This window comes from Phacochoerus africanus, chromosome 1, assembly GCF_016906955.1.
Source record: "Phacochoerus africanus isolate WHEZ1 chromosome 1, ROS_Pafr_v1, whole genome shotgun sequence".
NCBI classification, from domain to species: domain Eukaryota; kingdom Metazoa; phylum Chordata; class Mammalia; order Artiodactyla; family Suidae; genus Phacochoerus; species Phacochoerus africanus.
Genome location: NC_062544.1, coordinates 85239748 through 85259167, shown reverse-complemented (window position 1 = coordinate 85259167; position 19420 = coordinate 85239748). Strand labels below are relative to the sequence as shown.

General features: G+C 41.1%; 1 long non-coding RNA gene across 2 annotated transcripts in view; it reads right to left on the bottom strand.

Annotated features, from left to right (window-relative positions):
- The window catches only part of LOC125111968 (uncharacterized), an 82916-nt gene extending 66250 nt beyond the window's left edge, over positions 1-16666 (bottom strand). For both annotated transcript variants that reach the window (XR_007130996.1, XR_007130997.1), the window contains exons 1-3: positions 16536-16666; positions 10836-10930; positions 8099-8190 (exon numbers count right to left, since the gene is read on the bottom strand). This is a non-coding gene — a long non-coding RNA (uncharacterized LOC125111968). The remainder of the gene's footprint in view (positions 1-8098; positions 8191-10835; positions 10931-16535) is intronic.
- Positions 16667-19420: the final 2754 nt, after the last annotated feature.

Here is a 19420-nt window from a genome sequence, read left to right as displayed (position 1 = left end):
CAGGAGTGAGAGTTCTGGGCCCCACATCAAACCCTCACATGCTGGGATCTGTCACTGGGAGAAAGAGCCCCTGGAGCATCTGGCATTGAAGGCCAGCTGGGCTTGTGCACAGGAGCTCCACAGGACTGGGGGAAACGGAGACCCCATTCTTAAAAGGCGCACACAGAGTTTCACGTGCATTAGGTCCCAGGGCAGAGAGAGGTCTCTACAGGAACCTAGGTCAAACCCGACTGCAGTTCTTTGAGGACATCATGGGAAAACAGGGGTGAATGTGGCTTGTTCTGAGGGAAGGACATTGAAGGCAAAGCTCTCAGGAATATTCAGTATTTGCCTTTCTCTGGAGGTGGCCATTTGGGAAAATCTGGCCCCAGCCGTCAGTCAGTGCTGAGAAGCCCCAGAGCAAACAACAATCCAGGTGGGATCACAGCCCCACCCCTCAATAAACAGGCTACCTAAAGAGCCTCAGGCACACAGCAGCCCCTAATCCCATCCAGAGACTAAGCCCCACCCACCAGAGGGATTAGAATCGGCTCCACCTACCAGGGGGCAGGCATCAGCCCCTCCCATCAGGAAGCCTACAGCAAGCCCCCCTACTGACTTCAGCCACAAGGGGGGCAGACACCAGAAGTAAGAGAGGCTTACTTATTATTATCTACAGATAATATACTCTATTATCTGTAAAAAGGGCACCACACCAAAAACCTATAAAAATGAAAAGACAGAGAACTATAACTCAGATGAGGGAGAAAGGAAAAACCCCAGAAAATCAGCTAAGCAATGAGGAGATTCTCAGCCTCCAGGAAAAAGACTTTAGATTGTTGGTGCTAAAGATGATGCAAGGCATTGGAAATAAACTGGAGGCAAAGATGGATGACTTATAGGAAACACTGACCAAAGAGATACAAGATACAAAACTTAAACAAGAAGAGATGCAAAATACAATAACTGAAATAAAAAAATTCACTAGAAGCAGCTAACAGCAGAATCCAGGAGGCAGAAGAATGAATAAGCAAGGTGGAGGACAGATTAGTGGAAATTACGGATGCAGAACAGAAAAGAGAAAAAAGATTGAAAACAAATGAAGAGTCTCAGAGAACTCTGGGACAATGTGAAACGCACCAACATCCATATTACAGGGGTGCCAGAAGGAGAAGGGAGAGAGAAGGGGACAGAAAAAGTATTCCAAGAGATAATAGCCAAAAACTTCCCTTACATGGAAAAGGAACCACTCACTCAAATCCAGGTAGCACAACGAGTACCATATAAAATAAGCCCAAGGGGGAATACACCAAGACACATATTAATCAAACTAACCAAAATTAAAGACAAAGAGAAAATCTTGAAAGCAGCTAGGGAAAAGAAACAAGTAACACACAAGGGAACCCCAATAAGGTTATCAGCAGATTTTTCAGCAGAAACTCTGCAGGCCAGAAGGGAGTGGCACCATATACTTAACATGAAGAAAGAAAAAGCTCCAACCAAGATTACTTTACCCAGCAAGGCTCTCATTCAGATTTGAAGGAGAAAGCAAAACCTTCACAGATAAGCAAAAGCTAAGAGAATTCAGAAACACTAAACCAGCCTTACAACAAGTACTAAAGGAACTTCTCTAGGCAGAAAAGAAAAGGCTACAACTGGAAACAAAAATTCCACAAATGACAAGGCTCACCAGTAGAGGTATATACACAGTAAAGATACGAAATCGTCCATGCACAATCATACCACCAAAATCAGACAGAAATCGTGAGAAGAGGAGGGTACAAATGCAGGACACTGGAGATGAACTTGCAATTAAGAGAACAACAACTTAAAACAATCTCATATACATATAGACTCATATCAAAACTTCAGAATAACTGCAAACCAAAAATCTACAGTTGATACACAAACAAGGAATCTCTGGAGAAGAAATATATCTCATAGTAAACGAGTGCATAATCCACCAGGAAGGGGGTCATTTGACATCATTCTTGGAATGCTGAAATCTTCTTAGATCTGATTCTGATTTCCTCTCCATCAAAGAATTTATGATAATTATAATTAAATAAGACAACTGTACAATTAAATAATACAGTTCTACAATTGTATTATTAATAACCATTTCTCTCCATGGCACAATGTAAGGTCTATAATGTCTTGTTTATCACATCACCTAGAATGGTGTAATGCCTTTACTGAAGAATCAATAAGATGTAACAAATTGTGAGGACATATTTGTATAGTTACACTGTTTTTTAACCAATTTATGCATTTTATATTTTACTTATTTTCAGAGGGTGTATTATTTTTGTTATTCTTACTAGTTAAGGTATTCTTTTTATAATGGTATATAAGGCTTTCTTCTTTATAAATTTTAGTTGCATAATGCTAATTTTTACAGAAAAATTGAAATGTAATAGATAATACCAAATAGTAAAGATGAAAGCCATACAAAATGGGATAAAGTATAGAATAAATTTCCTATTTGTCTCAGCATATTTTCCATTCCACTTCTCCAGAGGGAATCACTTAATCTGTTTCTTAAGATCCATGATATAATAATCTGTGTGAATGTAATTGTGTTTAAATATATGTATTTTATTCTGTAAAAAAAAAAAATAAAATTACCAAAAAAAACTGAAGTATAGCTGACTTACAATATCATATTAGAGTCAAGTGTACACAGTGATTTAATATTTTATAGATGATAATCCACATATTTTTATTATAAAATATTGGCTATATTCCTTGTGCTATACATACCTGTAGTTTATTTATTTTTTACCTAGCAGTCTGTACCCCTTAATCCCCTTCCTCTATCTTGCACCTCCCCCACCCCACTCGCCAATGGTAACCACTATTTTGTTCTGTGTACCCGTGAGTCTGTTTGTTTTGCTATATTCATTCATTCATTTTTTTATTTCATATAAATGAAACATATAATGTCTTTCTCCATCTGACTTATGTCATTAAGCATAGTACCCTACAGGTTCATCCATGTTGTTGCAAACGGCAAGAACTTCATTCTTTTTATGACAGTCACTTCAGACCACTGTTTTGCATAATTGTTCAGAAGAGGATAGGTGGGGGTGGATAATCATCACTGAGAAGGAAGAACAGCCTCCAGAGGAATGGATGAGGAGCACAAAGTGAGGATACTTGACAGAGAAGAAGTAAAGCCCTAACGAAGCCTGAAAGGAGACCATGAATTGTTCCTCACCCCATTGTTCAATATTCCCTTAGTAATTTAACCCCCATGCACCCTCAAGTTTTGGCAAGACACACGACCTCCCATCTTGAAACTACATTTCCCAGCTAGATATGGCCCTGTGACTAAGTTCCCAACAATGGCATAGAAGCAGAAAGTCCTGGGGGCACTTTCACAGAAGGACTTTTTCCCCCTCTACTCACTTTCCTTTTTCAACCATGACCCTAGAACAGGACATCTTGTTCATTTTGTAACATGGACTAATTTGGCATGCTGGTGAATGTCCTGAGATCTTAAAGAATGATGCATTAAATACATAAAGATACAAAGGATTACCAAGGAAATCAATCATACCAAAATTATAAGAATTACGAAGGAAGTCAGTCATCATGAAATACAGTTATAAAATATTTTTCAGTAAATGTATGATATGTTACCCTATTTCTTTATTGATATATTACATAATACACTTTAACCAGGGGGGTCTACTGACTAACGTGATTTTAAGGTGATGAGTATAAATGGTAGTTGAGATAACTGCAGTAACTATAATGTATTTTGACAATACCTGTGCCTTCCAATGGTTACAAAGTCTCTAGTCCTAACATCACTATGAGTTGTCACCCATAATTGAAGAAGAAACTACATTTCTGTTAGCGGTTTTCTTATTTAAGCTCATAGACATTCCAAAGTCTATCCACAGACCCCAGATTAGTGGATATTAGAGCAACTAGATAGAAGGAATATGAGACCCTGGATGACCCATGTAACAGAACCACCACCTGCCCTGGACTCCCTCCCTATTGATCTCTGGACTGTTACTTAAACAGAGAGAAATTTCTATACTGTCATCCCTTTTTCTGTATATTTCTTCAGTTATGACAGGGGAACTGTACTCCAACTCAGTAGTTCTCAAACTTTTTGATCTTCAGACCCCTTTAGAATCTTAAAAATTTGTTGAGGACTTCTAATAATTGAGGGTATCAGAGACCTGACTTTGGGAATTGCTGCTGTGACTAATGCAACCTCCAAGACCTAAAGCAGGCAATAAATTGGATGGGGACTGCTCAGGAAAAAGGGACACAAGGTGATAAGAAATGGGTCAGTGTGAAGTTTAATGCCCTACACCATGATCCTGGCCAAGCCAATCCCTGAGAGAGTGCTGTAATACAGCAGGACCCCATGGGACTTTTGTGGGACAGGACCGTCCTCTCCCCACCCCAATCATGTCCTCCAGCTGACTCTTGCCTGTAGCTAAAGATTAAATTTAGTCACAGAAATGAAAAAAATGCAGAAGCAAAGGAAAGCAATCAAGACAAAATAATGATAGTTAACCAAAGAAAGACAAGGACCTTTAGTTCCTCCTCAAGGGCTATAGATTAACAGTCTGAGCTGTATCCTTTCAGCAGTTCTGTAGAGCCTGAAACCCCCACCAGGTGGAAGAAGTTAACTATATGATGAGCAGACTGTAGCCATGACAGAAGCTGCTCCATCTTTTCCAATTCTGAAAAGTGGCCTCAAGGAAATAGGAACAAAATGACCCTGGAACTGAAGATTAACTGTACTTAAAATAATCAAGATGACTCTGGTAAAAGCATCGTCAAAATGATTTTGTTTGTTTGTTTTTCAGGGCTGTACCTGCAGCTTATGGAGGTTCCCAGGCTAGGGGTCAAATGGGAGCTACAGCTGCTGACCTACACCACAGCCACAGCCACAGCAACACAAGGTCTGAGCCGCATCTGTGACCCATACCACAGCTCACAGCAACACCCGACCCCCAACCCACTGAGTAAGGCCAGGGATTGAACCCACATCCTCATGGTTCCCAGTCAGATTTGTTTCCACTGCACCACAACGGGAACTCTTCAAGATGATTGTTGAAGCTGACTGTGCTGTTCTGCACATAGCACACACACACATCCCCCCCAACCCCCCACACACCTAATGCCTATGTACCCCTGCAACTCCCCTCTCAAAGCTCTAGGCCCCTGACTGGCAAGTGTGGTGTTGGTTCTTTGGGATAGGAATCCACCTTCTCCCTAGGACTGCCAGCCTCCTCAATAAAGCTATCTTTCCTTTTACTCAACACTGGTCTCTCAGCATTGGATTCTTGAGGGAGGAGCAGCCAAACCAGAGTTCTGGTAACAGTATGGACATTAGTTCCACAGGCTGCCCTGGACAGGCCAGCATCTGGGTTTCATTAACTTCCCTGACCACTCTCGTCAAGGTTTTGCCCAGCCAAGAAGGCCTCTCAGGTTCTCGTTATTGAGATCTAGTCATTTCTCTTGTTTTGTCCATGTAGTATTCCTCCTGCACCCCACTTCTTTTCCAGACTGCCTATTTTCTGAAATAGCTCCCATCTACAAATCTGTCCAGATGTTTTGCAGTGGGATGGGGAAGGTTATAGTATGACCCAGCTGTCAGGCTGCAGCTAATCAATGCAGAGGTGGACCTCGGACTCAAGCTATGCCCATAACACTTTGCTGAAAATATTGACCCTGGGAGTGCAAATTGGTCAGTCTCCCTCCAGATGGCTGAAGCCGTAAGAGAGAAACCAGTGGTTCACAAACCAGACATGCATTAGAATCAATCACCTGGAGAGCTTGTTAGACTGCTGGGCACTACTACCCCAGCAGTCTGATTCTGTAGGTCTGGGGGAGGGCCTGAGATTTTGCATTTCTAATGATTACCCAGGTGAGCCTAACACTGCTACTTTGTGGACCACTCTTTGATGTAAAATTCAAAAACTATCAGGGCTCAAGGTCATGGGTCCCATTCCATAACTACAGAGGTTGAAAAAAAAAATGTGTCTGGAGAGAGAGAAAAAAAGAGATAAACAGACAAAGGGGCAGGGATGAGAGGGAAGGCAGTAGGAGGAAGAACTAGACGTAGAGATAGAAATAGAAAGAGACAGACAGATAGAGAGCCTGAAATATAGAAGTATGAGATTCACAGATACCATCCTGGAAGTATTCAAGGGCTGTTCCAGTGGTTCCTGAAACTCAGCCACATGCCTATGAGGCTTCACAAAATCCCCTGCATCCTTGTAATATAATAAAATGTAAGTTATAGTTGGGTTTCTGCCCCCATTAAGCCTAATATCTCCCAGAACCACCCTCGCAGAACTGGCCTTTCCCTGAAATTGGAGCCATAAACCAAGGAAATAGAAACAAAATTGTCATGAAGCCTCACCCAGACAACAAGACTGAGCTAAGATCTGCATCAAAGTTGTTAGTTGTAAAGACCCTCAATGCCAACAGCATTCTCAGCCACAGCTCAGGGGATAGCATAACAGACACAGGCAGGCTCTGGTGAGAACACATTGGTTATGATCCAGCTCTGCAGCTTGCCAGGTACTTAAACTCCCTAAGCCTCAGTTTCCTTATCTATAAGCTGAGGATCACAACAGCACCTGGCTCAGAAGATACTTGTGAAAATGAAACGAGATCTGTAGGGCAGCTTAACACATCTGGAGCAGATGAGCTCTCAAAAATGTTGATTACGGTTATTATTAATTATCATTTCTGGTCTCTTCACACTGTGATTCTGGATCTGCAGAACCAAATTCATGGACCTTGGTCTCTGGTCCTCTGGATCTGGCTTTTATGCCTGATCTTTCCAGGCTATGTAATCCCATATACAGCTCCTCACTCCAGGTCCAGCCCTAGGGGATCCAGCTAATAGTTTTACCAGGAGATAATTCAGGCTTCCAAACCATTATAGCTGTTAATTCTATCAAAGATTGAGCATCTTCGAGTGTCCTAGCCCCAACCATCTAGGTAAGATTTCAAGGCAAAATAAGACCTGAGAATGGATTTCAGCAAACTGGTAACAAGGGTTAGCTTATATGTGACAAGATGATGGAAGCATGGTATGGTGAGAAGAGTTCCAATCCTAGGTCCAGGTGTTATTGGGGTTTCTCATGAAGTGTCCATGGCTTCGGGTATGGGGATCTGGGACCAGGATAAAGAATCTGATAAGGGGTAGAGAGACATCACTCCTGTTAGCCAGTACACCCACAATGCCAGACACTTTCATCACCTACCACGCAACCATGGCAAAATCAATCCCTGTCTTCAGTTTCTCCTATATTCAGCTTGCTAGGCTCTGTGCCCTAAAAACCCAGGACAGCCACCTGCCACAGGGCCAACTCCTAGAATAAACCAACCCTCACATCCTAATAAGGGACAGCACCTAAAAACAGTTAACACAAGTTCTATACCCTTTGGATATTTCCATCCATGAGACCCTCATCTCTGTTATCCTCATAAATCCTCTCTCATGCTGTCATGTGCTTTTACCACTTCTACCCAATTCACCTGCCTTCTCCTACTCACCTCGGTAGCAGTGTCTTCTCTGTTCTCTGGGGCTTCTTTCCATGAACAAAATGTGACCCTCCTCTGGGAACAGCGTCTCCTTGATAACCTTCTCAAATTGGGGCTGTGGATTCTCCCATGACTCCAGCATCTCCCTTGACTCTTTCAAAATTTCCTCCTCTGAGCCTTTCCCATTCATTTCATGGTTTTGGTTATTGCCTATGTATTGATAATTACTAAAGCTTTATTTCCATCCCATCTTTTCCTCTGGTCACCAGATTCGTATATCTAAACTGCCCTTGGAAATCTCTAAAGTTGTCCCGTAGGCACCTTGAAATCAAACGTTCTAAATGGAACACTCCCATCTCCTCCACTCAGCCCTAAGCAACCATCAGTCTACTTTCTATCTCTGGATTTACCTTTTCTAGACATTTTATATAAATAGAATCATACAATATGTGGTCTTTTGTGACTAGCTTCTCCCTTAGTATAATGTTTTTAAAGATCCATCTAATGCCCTATAAGCAGCCCTGAACTAAAGGTGGGCAAGGAGATACAGAAAACACCATATTCTGCACCCAGAGTTGATCCTTACCATTGACCAGAAATTCCTCTATTTGTGGTCATCTCTGCCTCTCAATTGGCCAGTCCAAAGAATGTCCTCACTCATCTTCCGCAACTCTCTTCCTGCTTGACAGAGAAAGTGGGGAGTAAAAAACCAGAAGGAACTACAGTAAACTACATTAAATTCCTTTCCCTACCCTTCTCCTCTGGGAAAAAATAAAGCCTTCCTTGTCTCTTTTTCTCACCCATTTCTAGGAAAATTTGTCCCTCTTATCCAAAGCTAATCTTTCACCTGGACTCTTGATCCTATTTTCCCCCCTTTCATCACTAAAGGTCTCAGGTCACCCCTGAACTGACACATATGATGAAAACTTCTCAATTGTAATGTTACTTTACCTCCACATAGCACCTGAGGTTGTTGCCCAATCTTCTAAAACTATTTCCTCCTTAGTTTCTATGACATTTCTCTTTTGCAGTTTTCCTTCTACATCTCTGGATATCCCCATTCAGTGTTTTGGTTAATCTGACACCCCTTGAATTTCTCTCCAAACATCCCACTTCCATCCCCATTGCCTCACTAGCATTGAGAATAGTCCAGAATACCTCTGTCTCAAGTCAAGATTACTGAGTTATTTTTCTAGCTCTCTTCTCCAGCCCAGCTCACCCTCCAGCCAACATCTATCAGTGGCTCCTCATCAGTCAGGCCTGATGGAGGGCAAGGTTGGTGGCAGAGATAAGTTCTAAAGCTGGTCCCCTCCCTGCTTCCCTCTGCCTGGGACATGTACAAGATTTTCTATTGGGGAGCTGCTGCTTCTGTCTTGAAAAAAATCTCATCTGCCACAGTTGCAAACGAATACCAGGGGTTTTTAGACAATTGTATTTGACTTTCTAACCCAGCAGCAACTGTGGAGTACTCGCTAAATTGAATCATCCTTTTGTCTTGATATCTCCCTCATCCCTAAACCCTGCACATCAGCTGCAACTTTCTGATAATGACTACCCCAGGATTGATACTGATTGGTAGCAATTGTGAATTGTTGCATGAACTGTGAATTATGAATTGTGAATATCCTATTCACTATTGGGATACTCATGTCTTTTAAGTCTGAAAGAGGAATCACATGCTTCACACAAAAGTAAATGCAACAATAATAATAACAACAATAATAATAAAGACCACATTTTTCCTTTGATTTTGGCCTCCAAGTATCTCAGAATTAAATTTGTGTTTCAACTTAATAACTGTCTAAAGCCCCTATCTGTGGTATCTACAAAACTTTGTTCCTATTTTCCATTTGTCTTATCTTGAAGTCTTATTTGGATTTCTCATTTGATGTGTTAGTTTTCTATTGCTGCATACCAAATTGCCATAAGGTTAGTGGCTTAAAACAACATGCATTTATAATCTCTGCTTCTATGGGTCAGGAGTCAGACAGAGCTTAGCTGTTTCTTCTGCTTAGGGTCTCACAAAACTGCAATATAGGTGACGGCTGGACTGCATTCCTTTCTGGAACCCAAGATCACATGGTTGTTTGTGGAATTTAGTTTTGTGCAGATGTAGGACTGGGGTCTCCACTTCCCTCTTGGCTGTCAACCAGGGACCATTCCCAACTCTATGCAGGCCCTCATAATTCCTTGCCACATGGCCCTCTCCCAGCCCTCTCACAACCCTGCAACTTACTTCTTCACAGCCAATAGGAGAACCTCCCAGTCTGCAAAGGCAGTCTTACATAATCCCACAGAATCATGGAAATGGCCATACTATCACTTTTGCCATATAACTTCATCAAGGGGGTTATATCTACAGATCCTACTCATACTCAAAGGGAGGAGATTATAGATGACATTGTACACCTGTCAGGTCCCCTCCTCACTTCCCTCATACCTAATCTTACATTTTTAGTTTTTTTGTTTGTTTGTTTGTTTGTTTTGCTGCCTTTTCTAGGGCTGCTCCTGCAGCATATGGAGGGTCCCAAGCTAGGAGTTGTAGCCACCAGCCTACGCCACAGCCACAGCCACAGCAACGCGGGATCCGAGCCACATCTGTGACCCACACCACAGCTCACAGCAACACCAGATCCTTAACCCACTGAGCAAGGCCAGGGATTGAATCTGCAACCTCATGGTTCCTAGTCAGATTCAGTAACCACTGCGCCACGACAGGAACTCCCATTTTTACTTTTTATGTTAAAAAATTGCATAACCATATGTATCCTGAAATCTATCTTGGATTTTTTTTTTTTTCTTTTTAGAGTCGCACTTGTGGCATATGGAGGTTCCCAGGCTAGGGGTCAAATTGGAGCTGTAGACGCTGGCCTCTACCACAGCCACAGCAATGCCAGACCAGAGTCTTCAACCTACACCATAGCTCACAGCTACACTGGATTCCTGACCCACTGAGCAAGGCCAGGGATCAAAACTGGATATTAGTTGGATTCGTTTCCACTGCACCACAATGGGAACTCCTATCTCAAGATATTTTACAGAATAAGTTAAATGGTAAGTTAAGAGACAATCTCACAATGTAGGGTAGATTGATTCTGAAATTACTTCCCAATTACTCCCTCCCTTGAATCCATGCCTCATGTGATATGACTTTGCAGCTCATTCCAGAAATTCTCAGATGGGCTCACACCTTTCTTTGGCTATAGACGGCGGCTGACGTAACAGTATGAGAGTACAAGGCCTAAACCTGCAGAGGGATTGCATGTTTTTGCTTTCCTCCTCTTGGATCCACACCACTTCCAAGGTCATAAGTCAAGGCTTACCTGCTACCATGTGAAGCAAAGACAAGCTCCTATCTTGACCAGTCGTGATCCTCCACTGACCAACCAGCTGACCACAGACGCATGAGGGAGACCACCTAAGCAAGACCAGTCAAGCCTATTTTATTTTATTTTATTTTATTTTAGTCTTTTTTTTAGGGCTGCACCTGTGGCATATGGAAGTTCCCAGGCTAGGGGTTGAATTGGAGCCACAGCTGCTGGCCTACCCCACAGCCACAGCAACACCAGGTCTGATCTCTGTCTGTGACCTACATGGCAGCTCAAAGCAACACCAGATCCTTAACCCACTGAATGGGGCCAGGGATCAAACCCATGTCCTCATGGATAATAGTTGGGTTCATTACCACTGAGTCACAACAGGAACTCCAGCAAAGCCTATTTTAGATCAACAGAACCTCCCTGTCAATCTATACATTCATAATAAACTATAAATATTGTTGTTTTAAGCTACAAAAATTTGGGTTTGTTTGTTATACAGCAATGGCTAACTGATGTATGTGGGGAAATGCAACAAAGGACTTGACTGTATAGTGGAAGCAAAGCATCTAAAAAGGCACAATTCATATACAAATGAATGTGTTTCATGTACTCAAATCTCTATGTTTCATATATCCAATCACTACCACTGATGGCAGGACATTTCAACCTGTGTGTCCAATAATCTTCACTTCAAAGACTGATATGTGACCTGGAGTCCTTTCCACAGTGATTAGAGCAATAAAGAGACAGAGAAATCAAATGAGAGGGGGGAAAAAAAGCATTTTGCTGTGCTGTTCTACACACAGCTGCCCTAATAGAGAAATGCGCAGTTTCTCCTTCCCTTGCAGTTTTTCAGTTCAGAATTACTTTAAAATAAATCCCAATGAAAGCAGTAATCAATTATGTCAAGAAGAAAACAAAGTTTGATCTGAAAATACTAACAGAATCTAACATTTTAGGAATAAATTACTGTGTCATGTCCTATGGCAACATTGCATCAAATTGCTTAAAGATAAATTGTACAATCAGCTCCTGGGTATCTTACATGGATTACCCTTTTTGCAGAATATGAAGGGCAAACATTTAATTCTAGGTTTCTATCCCTCTTCTCTTCAATGCATTTCCCTTCTGACTACTATTAGTCAATAGTATGCTAAGGGGACAGAAATTGAGTGTAATATAGTAATAATTCATTTATATTGCATCATACAAACATAAGGCATTCAGTACAAATAAATTTCCAAGACGGCCTAAAAGTTAGCCAAGCACCTTTGCTTTTTAAAAAACTATAACCATTCTAGTATAAATTTTCCTAAAAAGTACTATACATTTTCCCTCCTAATAAAACGGAATGTGCTTTACTCCTTAAATAAACATTTCTTGTGAAGGTACTTTAGTAGATGTTAAAAGGAGGCAAAGGTGAATCAAAACAGGATTCCAGCCTCCAGTGGCTTACAAGTAAAGAGTGGGAGATGGACAATAAAATATGTACATAGGTGATTCTAGTGGTAAGGTCATGAAAATGGAAAGGAAAGTGATATACAAATTCAAAGAAAATACTGAATCCATTTAGTGACATGAGAGAAGGCTTCGTGAAGTTGGATCTTGAAGACAAGAGGGTGAATCAAGAGAGGCACTTGCTCCAGATCTAAAATTTAAGTATGTATCAAAAAATTCAGTAATCAAGATATGTAATATTATTTTAATAATTTTTTTTTCTTTTTAGGGAGGCATCTGCAGAATATGGAAGTTCCCAGGCTAGGGATCAAATCAGAGCTGCAGCTGCTGGTAACAGCCACAGTCACAGCCACACCAGATCCAAGCTGTGTCTGTGACCTACACCACAATTCAAGGCAATGTAGGATCCTTAAGCCACTGAGTGAGGCCAGGGATTGAACCTGCATCTTCATGGATGGTAATTGGGTTTGTAACCCTCTGAGCCACAATGGGAACTCCTAATAAATAATTTTTAAAAGTCAAAAATTAATGCAAAAATGTCTATATCTATGACGAAGAAAATATTAAAATTCTAAGTAAAGACTGGACCAGAAACAGTATCATGCAGAAACCTTTTGGGTCTGAGGCAAAAGGAAGAAGTCCATAAGAGGCTATTTTAATTGGTGACTAAAAAGCCCACCAACTAGGAAATAATGCCATTTTGTAAAACTATAGTCTATTGGTTAAAAAAAAAAAAAGTAGTAGTTTACAGAAAGGAATGATCATTTTTATGATCATTTACATCTTTTTACAGTTTGTGGTGCCACACCCAAAGTGAAATATTTAAAAAAAAAAAAAAGAGGAAATTGCACTTATGCTGATGATTTGCTAATAGGAGAAGATACTGCATTTTGTCTCCTAACCAATTAGAATGATTAGATGGAATCTAAAACCTGATATCAACCTTCAAGTTGTAAGTCAGAGTACTGGGTCAGAACTGTACTGCTCTAATAACAGCATTCATGTTTTTCTCTACACTTAATTCTAGAGACAGCTCTCTCTAGGCAGCCCGAGGCACCCATCTGCCTTGGGGGGGAATTAGGACTGTTAAAAAGGAATGTAAAGGAAAAGAAAGCTAATATTTAGCCTCTGACTTAGAAAATAAAATTTTCAAATGCACAGCAAGCCTTAAAAGAGTTCTTGACTGGGCAACAGAGACCTGCTGTAGGCATATTCTGTGATAATCTACATGGGGAAAGAAACTGAAAAACAACGGGTGTGGGTATATGTATAACTGAATTACGTTGTTGTACGGAATAAATTATCACAACATTGTAAATCAAGTATACTTCAATAAAACTTTAACAAATGAAAAAAATTAAAAAGCAGGTTCTCTTGTGGCATAGTGAGTTAAGGATCAGGCATTGTCACTGCTGTGGCTCGGTTTCACTGCTGTGGCTGGATTCGATCCCTGGTCCAGGAACTCCCACATGCCACAAACACAGCCCCCACACCAACCCCCAAAAAGCAAGGCTCTGTCAAAAGAAAAGGAAAGAAAAGGAATTAAGAAATTTCTAACTTCCCTCATCTCCAGCTTTAACTTATCAAGAAAGGAGCTGATCTAGATCAGATTGTCTTCCATAGTGAAGATAAATATCCCATCCAAGGCCAAGGCCATGTGGCCTACTGCCCTAGGTAAGGAGGATGTGATACATAGGAAGTGAAAAACCCAACACTTGCTGCTTCTTATATAAAGAGCTTTAGGGAAGAGAGAAACAAAACAGGAAAGAGATGAGCTTCTCTGAAAATAGCAAGCTTGAGAGTAAAGGAAGTAATTAAACCAGAGGGGATTTTCATAAATTCAATCTTAAGGCACAGGAGAAGTTTGCCTCCCAGGCTGCACTGACTCCAGCTTCAGGGACAGCCCCATTGAAGTCAAACAAGAGCAGAATTAGGCAGAGTGTGAGAGCCATGGTTTAGTTTTCTTGAGTCCAAGTTAGGCATGGACAGAACTTGCAAGTTCTCTCCAAAGTATCTCTCCAAAGGGAGATAGAACAGTAACTGATAGGAGAGCCCAGGAGCTTTCTGGGACTCACAGTGAGAAAGGACAAGGTCACCACATAGCAGAGACCCTGCCATAGATGGCCTTAGCCAGGAACAGGGAAGGTGTGCCAATGTGAAGCATGGCAAGTGTAAGTGAACAGATGTGTGTATGGGTGCACAGGTTATACAAGGAATAGTCACATGGGAAGACTTCCAGGTCCTGGCCAAGCCAAGTGTAACTATACTCTGTCATAAAAGCTGCCACTTCTAGCAGCTTATGTAATTCAGTGTTCTCTTAGCCTATATGGTAAGATGAAACCATGTAGATAAAGGACAATTCTGCAAAGACCAGGGGAGCTGGAAGACACCATGAGGTGGATATTGTGGATGCTCTGCCCAGATCCCCTTGGGTCCCTTAACATGATCTATGTGCACCAACCCCACCTCCTTTCCTATGTCCTTTTGCCTCCAATTCCTTCCCTTGAAACTCTTCTTTGGATGTGTCTTTCAGGCTACCAGAGCAGCTGGTGGGGTGGTGGGGGGCAGGGGGCATGAAGGGAATAGGAAAGCTCTTTACCTTAAGCCCTCAAGTGGGGACTACTTTGGGAAATAAGACAACAACATTCCCCACAGGACCAGTTTCACTCAACCGTCTGTCTACCTGCCTCTTCCTGAAACTGCACAATTATTTGGCTGGTTCCTCCTCCTCTTCTTACTCTGGTTCCTCCTGTTTACTTTGTTCCTCTTGTTCTTTTTGTGTTTCCTGAGCTTAATACCTAATTCACTTATTTTTCTTCTTTTCAGTGTTAATGTTTTAAGTCTATGAAATTTCCTCTGAGTGCAGCTTTGTATAACACTGTGAGTTTTAATACAATGTGAATATATTATAGTAATCATGTAATTCTAAATATTCTATTACTGGATTGACTTCTTTGATCTAAAAGATAAATTATAAGATGATTTTATAAGGCATAAGTGTTTCTATTCAGTTAAATATAAATGGATATAAAAATATATGCCCTCATAAAAGCCTGCACATGAATGCTCATAGTAGCATTATTCATAATAATAAAAAAACAGAAACAACCCAAATGTCCATCAACTGTTGAATTGATAAACAAAATGTAGTTTGTCCACACAATGAAATGTTATTTGGCAATAAAAAGGAATGATGTACTGATATAGCTACAACATGGACGAATCTTGAAAACATCCTAGATGCAAGACGCCTGTCACAGATGACTATACCTTTTATGAATTAAATTTATATGAAATGTCAAAAACAGGCAAATCCACAGAACTAGAAAGTAGATTAAGTAGTTCCCAGGATGGGGAGGAGGGTATGGAGAGTGACTGCTATTAGTACAATGTTTCTTGAAGGGGAGGTGATGAAAGTGTCATGAAATTAAATAATGGTATTGATTAAACAACTCTGTGAATATACTAAAAACCACTGAACTTTACACCTCGAGTGAACTTTATGGTAATGAATTATATGTCAATAAATGTTTTAGTACAAAATGTAGTACAAAAATTTTTCTTAAATGGGTGCTCCTATTTCCATCAATTATATCCATAGGATACATATCTATATATCCTATATTCATAAATTGGTTGCTCCTATATACATATCCAGAAAAATATATAAAATGGAATATTTTCTTTTTTTTTCTTTGTTTTGGCCACACCCACAGTATGCATAAGTTCCCAGGCCAGGGATCAAACATGTGCCATAGCAGTAACCTGAGCCACTGCAGTGACAATGCCAGATCTTTAACCCACTGCACACAAGGGATCCCCTTTTTTTTTTTTCCTATTTTAGGTCCTTGTTGGTTATGGTTTTTACATACAATAGTGTGTATCTGTTAATCTCAAACTCCTAATTTATCCCTCCCCAATCAATGGAATTTTTTAACGTTGTGTACTTACATAAGTAGGCACTAATATGCATACAATTTGATGAATTTTCTAATGAATGCACCAGTGAAACAGCTATCTAAATCAAGATGTTATCAGCACTCTAGAAGCCCCCTGAGCACTCCCTCTTCCAGGCATTCCTTGGGAGCATTTCTTTAAAGAATCCTCATCTCAAGATCTACTTCTGGAAAACCAACCTAAGACAGTGTGGATAAAAGTATCTCTTTTCTTTGTCCTCCCTCAAATACCCAGAAGCCATTTCTGAGAGAGGAGAGGAGAAAAAGGAAATCCAAGAAAGATTCTTACCTGAAAGAATTGTAAGCAGGGGTTGTACTCTGACTCTCCTGGATGATTAAACTGAGAGGAGCAAAACTGAGAAAGATTGAAATAGTCATTGGCTAGTGGCTGTGGTCACAGCTGTTCAAGAGCTGGGGGACCATGAGAAAGGTCAAAGCAGGTATAGAGAAACGAAACAACTACAGTTCCCTGCATATCTGATGCCCTGTGAGTTTCTCAGACAACCACTCCAGGGAGACAGGCTACAAGACAACAGAGCTAAGTAACTAGCATGTCGTGGTGCCCACTGAAGGTGTTTATCCCCCACTGTCTTGCACTGTGACCCCAGAGAAGTAATTTAACCTCTCTTTGCCTTTGAGTCCTCAGCTAGAAATAAAGGGGGGAAATGCTGAATTGTATGTGGTTTTCACATCAATGGTAACGTACTTATAACTGGTGCAAAGAACTTTCACTTTTTCCTCAGAGAAGGCAAATGTTCATACTTACAAATGACCAGTACAAGATAGGTTCCAGCCATAGAGAGTCTGTGATGAAATCCCCTGTGACAGGCTTCCACAGGGCAGGGAGAGGAGTCAAGTTCCCCTGTGGCCTTCAGCTGCCTAGGACTGTCAAAGTAACCTTTGAGGAGACAAATCAGTCCCTTAAGGAAAAAATATGCTGTCCTTTTGACAATGAACTAAACCCCTAGCCTTGGAAAAAGACTTAGATGTGGTCAGCTTATTGGTCAGTAATCCAAATATTGAAGAGGACTGCTTTAAAAATCCAATCATCTAAGTTGCTGTAGTGAAAGGATTTAGGTAGAAAGGAGACCAGCACTAATGGATATCATACTAGCGAGATTCTCTTAAAGCTGAGTATTTAGTCCTGACATTGTCATATTTTACAGGATGGTAAAACTCACCTCAACAGAAGAATGAATTTGAAGCTCCTTGGAGTAATATTCAAGATTGTTCATGATATGGTTCTTCCTGCTTCTTCAAAGTCATTTTGCACCAAATCTGTTGGCTATTGGGTTGTAGAGTATTGATCTGCTGTCCCCCCAACCATTACCTGTGTTTTAATACCCACTCTTCTCTATTTTGGACCAAATATATATTTTTTTTCTTTTGCTTTTTAGGACCGCACCTATGGCATGTGGAGGTTCCCAGACTAGGGGTCGAATTGGAGCTGTAACTGCTGGCCTACCCCACAGTCACAGCAATGCAGAATCCAAGCTGCATCTGCAACCTACACCACAGCTCACAGCAACGCTGGATTCTTTAACCCACTGAGCAAGGCCAGGGATAGAACCTGAATTCTCAGGGGTGCTAACCAGATTCGTTAACCGCTGAGCCACGGCAGGAACTCCAGGACTTTTTACATATTTTTTATTCAGTAATTTCTATTTTTCTTAAGAGGCAGACTCACTTACTAGCCAAATGAGTTGGATCCTGGTTTTTTAAAAAATACAACTATAAAAGACAGTTTGGGAGTAATTGGATAATTTGAACATGTCCTGGATATTAGCTAATAGCAGAGAACTACTGCTAATAGTATAATCGCTATGTAAGAGAATGCCCCTCCTGTTAAGGTGGGTACACGAATTACTTAAGGTGGAATGCTTGATGTTTGTAACAGACTTCCAAATACATTAGAAAATATATAGAGAGAAGATACAGCAAAGGTAGCAAAATGTTAAAAATCGTCTAATCTAAAGGGTAGGTATTCAAATGTTCTTTGAGATCTTTTTTCAATCTTTCTTTATGTTTGAAAATTTTCATAATGAAAAGTTGGGGTTGGGGGAAACCAAAGTTCCTGGCATTGTTCTAAACCAAAAGTAAGTACTATGTGGAGTGTTTTTCTAAAAAGAAATGACCTCAGCCATCGCCTCTTAAATGATATAAACTTTGACTTTTGCATTTGGGTCCACATCTCACCCCAGTGCTAGTACCAGAAAAGGGCATGCTTGCTGACATGCATGCAGCAGGAAAATGTGTCAGCTTATTGTTAGCCCTCCCTCACTCTCCAGACACAAGTAGGGCTCAAGGGAGATCAAAGTGCCAAACTTTGGGAAGGTGCTTGTTAAAACGTAAAATCCAGAGTTCCCGTCATGGCACAGTGGTTAACGAATCCGACTAGGAACCATGAGGTTGCAGGTTCAGTCCCTGCCCTTGCTCAGTGGGTTAACGATCTGGCGTTGCCATGAGCTGTGGTGTAGGTTGCAGACGCGGCTCGGATCCCGCGTTGCTGTGGCTCTGGCATAGGCCGGTGGCTACAGCTCCGATTCAACCCCTAGCCTGGGAACCTCCATATGCCGCGGGAGCGGCCCAAAGAAATAGCAAAAAGACAAAAGAAAAAACAAAAACAAAAAAACAAACAAACGTAAAATCCTATTATAAGTGGAGTCAGTCAAGTCACTGCAACCAGAAAATGATTTCTATTAGAGTTCAGATCTCCAACACTGGAAATTCGAGTAATCAAAGACAACTTTATGAAAAAAGTGGTAAACAAGTAGAATCTTTTTTTTTTTTCTTTTCTAGGGCCACACCCGTGGCATATGGAGGTTCCCAGGCTAGGGGTCTAATTGGAGCTGTAGCCGCCGGCCTATGCCACAGCCACAGCAACATGGGATCCGAGCCACATCTGTGACCTACACCATAGCTCACGGCAATGCTGGATCCTTAACCCACTAAGCAAGGCCAGGGATCAAACCCACAACCTCATCGTTCCTAGTCAGATTCACTAACCACTGAGCAACAACAGGAACTCCAACAAGAAGAATCTTGAAACATGAAATCCAATTTGGACTGGGGAGAAGGGATTCCTGGTAGAGTATAAATATGTTTTGGGAGTTCCTGTTGTGGCTCAGTGGTTAATGAACCCGACTAGTATCCATGAGGACACAGGTACGATCC